Raw genomic sequence first — 6689 nt, forward strand, 5'->3', positions numbered from 1 at the left:
TTTGCCTTCTGTGATGTGACTTTTTTACTTTTAGTTGTGCTTTGTTCTGCCAGCCTTCCAGTTGATTTCTGGGGTACTTCGGGTGATTTGATAGTTAACTAGTTGTATTTGTTGGGTGAGACAAGCCTAGGGTCCTCCTACTCAGCTGCCATATTCCAGCTCCATTTGAGTCCTATATTATTTTTAAAGTTGTTTTAAGTTCCAGTGCTATGTAAAATAAGAAATTTTTATGAATTAAGCATTTTCTTTTCAGAAGTAACTATGCTGCATATATGACTTATTCAAGTTAAGTTGAAAGGAGACTAAAGTGCCTTTAGTGTCTCATGCTATTAATGTGAACATAATTTGAAATAAAACTTCCTATTTTTACCTTCCCTGTTATGTAGCATCTTCCATTAACAGAAAAATATTATCTGTAAATAATTAATACTTAATCATGTCATAGGTGGATTTTGAAGTCATCTATTTGAAATATAGATGATAAAAGTTACTGTCTTATTAGCAGCAGTCTTGCTATAATTTAATGAGTAAAAATGTCACATAATAAACATTCCAAATCAAAGCAGATATGCCAAAGTCCACAGTTGTTTGCATATTGTTAAAAACTCAGATCCAATCAACATCTATGTGAAGCAGAAAAATAAGCAAATTATTAATTTGCTCTGCTATCTATGTTACTCTTGAAGAAAATTATTTATTTATTTATGTATTTATGTATTTATTTAATGTTTATTTTTGAGAGAGAGAGACAGAGACAGAGCATGAGCGGGGGAGCAACAAAGAGGGACACAGAATCCAAAGCAGGCTCCAGGCTCTGAGCTGTCAGCATGGAGCCTGACGCAGGGCTCGAACTCTTAAGCCAGGAGATCATGACCTGAGCAGAAGTCCGGTGCTTAACCGACTAAGCTTAAATCAATAAACACTTAGTTTTGGAAATAAAATTCTAAATAGAATCCTAGTTCACAAATGTGTTCATAAAGTAGTGGGTTCAAACACTAGCTCCAACACTTGCCTGCTATGTGAAGTGGGGCTAGTTAACGTATTTTTTTAATTAAAATAATATTGATAAAAAATGGAAACACTAATGACTATATGCTGTTCTGGAGTTTTAAATTAATGAACAAATTACAGTGTGAAACATCTGTCAGACAATAGAAATTTAATATACAAGCTATTATGTTCTTACCTGCAGTGTATATTGTTTTTATACAAACTACCTCATCTATGAGAAACTGTTATTCACTGAGACAGACTGTGTATATTTTATAAGACATAAAGTTTATTATTAATTGAGTTTGGTTAAGGGAAGCATGGAAAGATCTAGATAATCCCTCATGCTGACATTTTCATCTATTATTGTAAATATTGACTTGGGATTTGCTTCTGTTGTAAATTTCTAGGAAAAATGTAGTATTAAGAGAAAATCTTATTAAGGCTATTGAATCCTTATATAGTCAGAGAAATTAATGTAAAAAGATTACACAACTGTTGACTAGTTTTCTGTTATTAATAATTTATACTTTGCATAGAGATAAAGGAAAAGTGATCTAGTTTGAGGCCTCAACTCTGGAGATGTAGTAGCAGAGGAAATCTCTCAGCTCCATTATGTTGCCAACCTTCTGGAATTAAGAAATAAAGAACTTATGGGATTTGAAATACATAGAAAGGATTGCATTATAATAGCCTGATAAATAACTACAAAGTTTATTAGCCTACTTATTAAAAAAATGACTTTCCTCTACCACGTATATTACACTGGTGATAAAGATGAACAAAATCAGCATCCATTTTTATTCCCTTGAGTAAATTGTTTTTTCACCTTGGATGAAAAGGTGAGTGGTTATTTCAACTGCTGTCTTAAAATGTAGTTGTTTTATGTTATCCAGGCTTTTGGAATTCCAATCACCACAAATTTTTATCAGGCTGCACTTTTATAATAATAATTTAAAAACTCCAACTATCTATTAGTTGTTACCTGTTTACTTGAAAATAAGTTCATTTAGTACCAGGAAAGATACACTTCATATTTCCCAGCTTTCTACTTGTGTATACAAATTCTGTGAGAGCTGAAACTCTCCACTAGTCATTAAATTGTTGATGAAGGGAAAATGAACCAACAGACATCAGGGATTATTGACTAGAACAGAGGGCTCATCCACACCTGCCCCTATGTGACAACTGGGGACTATATACAAGAGTCATTTGAATTTCTTCAAACATGCTCCAACTCCTCAGGTATTCTAATATGCCTACCCCCTTCCTGGCAGGTGACAGTGGTGGTGGGATTCCTCTATTCCTTGGAAATCACACTCTAGTAATGATGTGAGCACATCATATCTCTCCCTTGTTTTGGGGTGGAAAGTTTTTGAAAATCGCTGGTCCTGATGGAAATTTTAAAAGTCATAGAATGTTTGCTTGGCAAGCGTATAGACAAAGTCTCTGTTGCCTGGAAGACAAACAAACAAAACCCCTCAATCTGGTAAAAAACAAAACATTCTTTAAATCAAATCTTTAAACCTTTCTTCCTTGATAACTTAGAGAGTGAGGGCTTATGATCAAATTGTCTGAAGTCTTTTTATATCAAGTTGGCTGGTGTTTTCAAGGTAAGTTTTAGAGGCATGAATATGTCTTAGGAAAAGTTTTTGACTTTTTGTATATTCTAGACTGGTGTTTTAGAGAACACTGCTCTTGCAAGACATAGTGGGAACAAAAAAAGGGAAAAATTTGAATGGGCTTAATGGTCCCATTGATTGGGAAATTCTGTATCATCCTTCAAATATTGAGGAGTCTTGAAATCACAACATCCATAGTACTCAAAAAACAAATGAAAATGCATGCTGCTTTCTTCCTTAAGCTTGTCTTTTGAACCAATCCTGACATTCAAAATATGGAGAAGGGAGTAAGGGGTATTTGAGTCATTATTATGGACTTGGTGTTCAGTAACTAAAATTGCGAGCAGAGTTCTGTAGAAATTTTAATGATGCTAAACACGGTACGTATACATTTTTTGATCTAGCCTTATATCTTTCCACCACAAATGAATATGTTGAAGGACATTACAAGAACATGCAGTAAACTTTTTTAAGCAGTAAAATTAATCAAAAAAGGAAGGTATTTTACTTTTGATGTGTTACTACTTCCCTGTGTGAATTGCTTTTGGCAGCTCAGAGACAGCTTTAAAACCCTAAACTCTATAAAGTAATACTTGCATTTCCAGGCATGATTCAATCAGAGGCAAGATTTCAAAATCTATGGCTCTGTGATTGGAGGCCCCTGACCTTTTTTTCTAGATCAAAAGTTGGTGTTCTAAGGCTTTCATGACCAGTGGACAATGGCAAGTAGAACAAAAAGCAAACAACTTGTGCACAAAATATAGGGCCTTATAATGCCATTTGTAGGGATTCTGTGACTACACATTCACTACTTACTTGCTTGTTTCCATTGCAGACTGTTAACCTATGCTCTTTTGGAACTGAGTCCTCAAGGATGTCTGAGAAACTGTAGGATATTAGTTATCTGAGATAAAAGAAAAATTGCCTTCTATAACATTTTAAAAGTAACACATACTTTCTGAATATAAATGAATAAAAGTGGCATGTCGTAAGCACTTTATACGCATAGCTTATTTAATCTTTATGATATCAAGACTGTTATTTTACCACTTTAAACGTGAAAAACCATGATCAGAGATCACACAGCTAGTATGGAGGCAGTACTAAATCTGGTCATCTGGCTTCACAAGCCATGCTTTTAACATCTATGAATGACTACGCTTCATATAGTTGAACTAGATGAGTCAAGATGTGAAAAGTTACGTGAACTCAGATTCAAATAGCTACTGGAAATAGTAGGAGAGATGTCAAAAGGCAGTGCATAATTAATTATCAAGTAAATTATATATGCCATACATAGTATTGGAGTATAAAAACAGAAGGAAATACATTAGTTTGGGGATGGCTTGTCAGGGTATGTTTCTTTAAACAGTGATTGGGAGAGAAGAGTGTGGTTTCAGCTTAGGCTTGAAGGAAGGGCAATGTTTACAACATCAGAGACCATGGTGTCTTGAGATCTTGGGAACAAAGTGGGTCCTGATCAGTTACCTGCAACTGGGCATGCTAGTCCAGGAGAGAGGGTCTGACACCTGGAGTTAGACCCATGTATTAGAGTAGGATAGGAATTAGAGAGCTGACTAAAGGGGAGGTGCTGACATGCTGTCCATTCGGACAACCATTGAGCTGTTTTCAAAGGGAAGACTTATTACTGGCAAACAGTTGACTTTGGAAGAATCATGATGAAGTAGCAAGGTGTCTTAATGTGTAGGAGAGACATGGCCAAGTAGGGATCAGGAAGAATTTGTAACAGAACTCCATAATCTGGGAGGTAGGAGAGGTGTGTGGATGGGTAGAGGCTGGAGAGTACCAGAGAGGATGGAAACTTGAAACAGGGGGGGAAAAAGCAGTTATAAGATCTGGGCATAGAAGTTGGGGACTGCATTTAGAAGTGATCTGGGGGTCTAAGTTTTAAAGTGTAGGTGAGCATTGTTCTGTTTGGAGAAACAGCAAGAGGGTCTTGGAGGTGGACCGTGGAATATGAGGGAAAGAGGAGGTTTGGTGAAATTACTTCTGCCTTTAGTCATAAGCAGATCAGGAACAGGGATTGTAACTGAGTATGAAGGTGGGAACTAATTTGTTCCAGTCATGGGGTAGAAGTGGGAGAGAAGTAATGGGTAAGAGTATGTTTGGGAGAGAGGAAAGGGTAGAGTATTACAGGTTGGAAGGACTGTGTGAACAGAATCATGAAGATGTATGCAGAAAAGTTAGGAAACCACTATGTTTGGAGAAGAGTCTGAACAGATCAATAGCAGGAAACAGGATTAAAAAGTAACACTGAAGTCAGATTATTGAGAATTTTGATTTCTGGTCTAAAATAATTGCCTTTTATCTTATTGACGGTTGAGACTTTGACCACTTTTGAGCAGAGTGGTTGATATCATCAAAGCAGTTGTGCAGAAGTATAATTTAACAACAGTGTGGAGTATAGATTGGCAAAGGAAGGAGTAGGAGATCAGTGAGGAGGATTCTACAACAGTTTAGCAAAAATGAATAAGGACCTAAACTAGGTTGGTGGCAGTGGGGCTTGGAATTGAGGGAAAGGGTACAAGACATATTACAAAATAAGACTTGATAGGACTGGGCAATTGCTGGGACAGTTGCCTGAAGTGGAAGGAGTCAAAGATGGTGCCACAGCCTGAACAATTCAAAATTTTAAGAGGAAATTTGTCTTAAAATGCCATGAAAGATGGCCTTAGAAAATGAAAGTTTTGGTGTTATCAATGTTTTATCTGAGATAACAGGGAGATACTCAGGAGGATATCTGTAATAGACCCCTAGAAACAAGGCACCAGACCTGGGGAGAGAAATATGGACTGGTGATATATATTTGTGAGTCTTCAACCTAGAGATATTATTTGGGTTCATAAAAGTCAAAGAGTTATCTGAGAGGGCAGATAGGACATAGTGGGAAATACAGGGCCACATTAACAAAGAGAAAAAAGAATTTCATGTGAGACGAGTAAGTAGTCAAAAATCTTAAATGCTACAGGAAAGTCGAGGAGAATAAAAATATAGGGCCATTGATTTAAATATTTAAGTATTATTTTTAGTATAATGATTAATGTATGAAGCTACATATTTTATGGGTTGGAAAACAAATACATTGTAGCCATCTTCTTGGAAATGTAGTTTAGATATGGTGAACAATATATGCATATAGGTCTCAGATATTATTTGTCTGGTGTTTGGGAATTTCCCATTTAGTCCTCTAAATTGACTGGGTAGTGTGCCTTCTAAGTATGTTTATATTCTGTGCCTGATCCATCCTATATTTCCATTTCTTTTGGTGCAACCAAGTGGAAATACTTCAACTCCGTTACTATAGGTCAGGTACATCAACCTTGGCACTACTGACATTTTAAGCTGTGTAATTCTTTATTGTAGGGTGTTAGCCTGTGATTGTATGATGTTTAGTAGCATTCCTGGCCTTTTACCACTGGATGTCCATAGCATCTATCTCCCCGCTCCCTCCCTAACTTCCCTGCCCCAAGTTATAACAATCAAAAGTGTCTTTAGATTTTGACAAATATCTCTCGAGGAGCCAACTAGCTCCTTATTATGAACCACTGCTGTCAGGGATATCTGAGATTTTGGTTCTTGAGGACTTAGTTGCTGTTCTGCCATTCTAGTAACTATGGGGTTACTACTCCAGTTCCTTGGGGTAAACAACTGCCTTTCACAGTCTCTACATGCTGGCTTCAGATGGAGTTGACTCTGCCTTTCAGATACTGGTGGGCATAGGACAATAAATCTTGCCATTTCCCTGCCTAAGTTGTTGAGTTAAGGGTGGATATATGATCCAAATCAAACCAGTTGGCTTGGGTTAAAGGTAATCCTAAAGCTAGTCCTTTTAATCAAGTGGCCAAACATACATGGGTTCTTTTCCATAGATTTGAACCTCAGAAGATGTAGTCCTAGAACTGCTGGCCACCATTTTGATACTTCTGAATTTAGGGGTGTCTTCAAGCTAGTCAACCTGGACTTTTTAGTTATGTGACCCATTAAAATACATTTTGCTTGTTTCTCAAGTCATATTTTCTCTTACATTAGAAAAGCCTCTAATTGATATAAAAATGA

This window comes from Leopardus geoffroyi, chromosome B2, assembly GCF_018350155.1.
Source record: "Leopardus geoffroyi isolate Oge1 chromosome B2, O.geoffroyi_Oge1_pat1.0, whole genome shotgun sequence".
Classification (NCBI taxonomy): Eukaryota; Metazoa; Chordata; class Mammalia; order Carnivora; family Felidae; genus Leopardus; species Leopardus geoffroyi.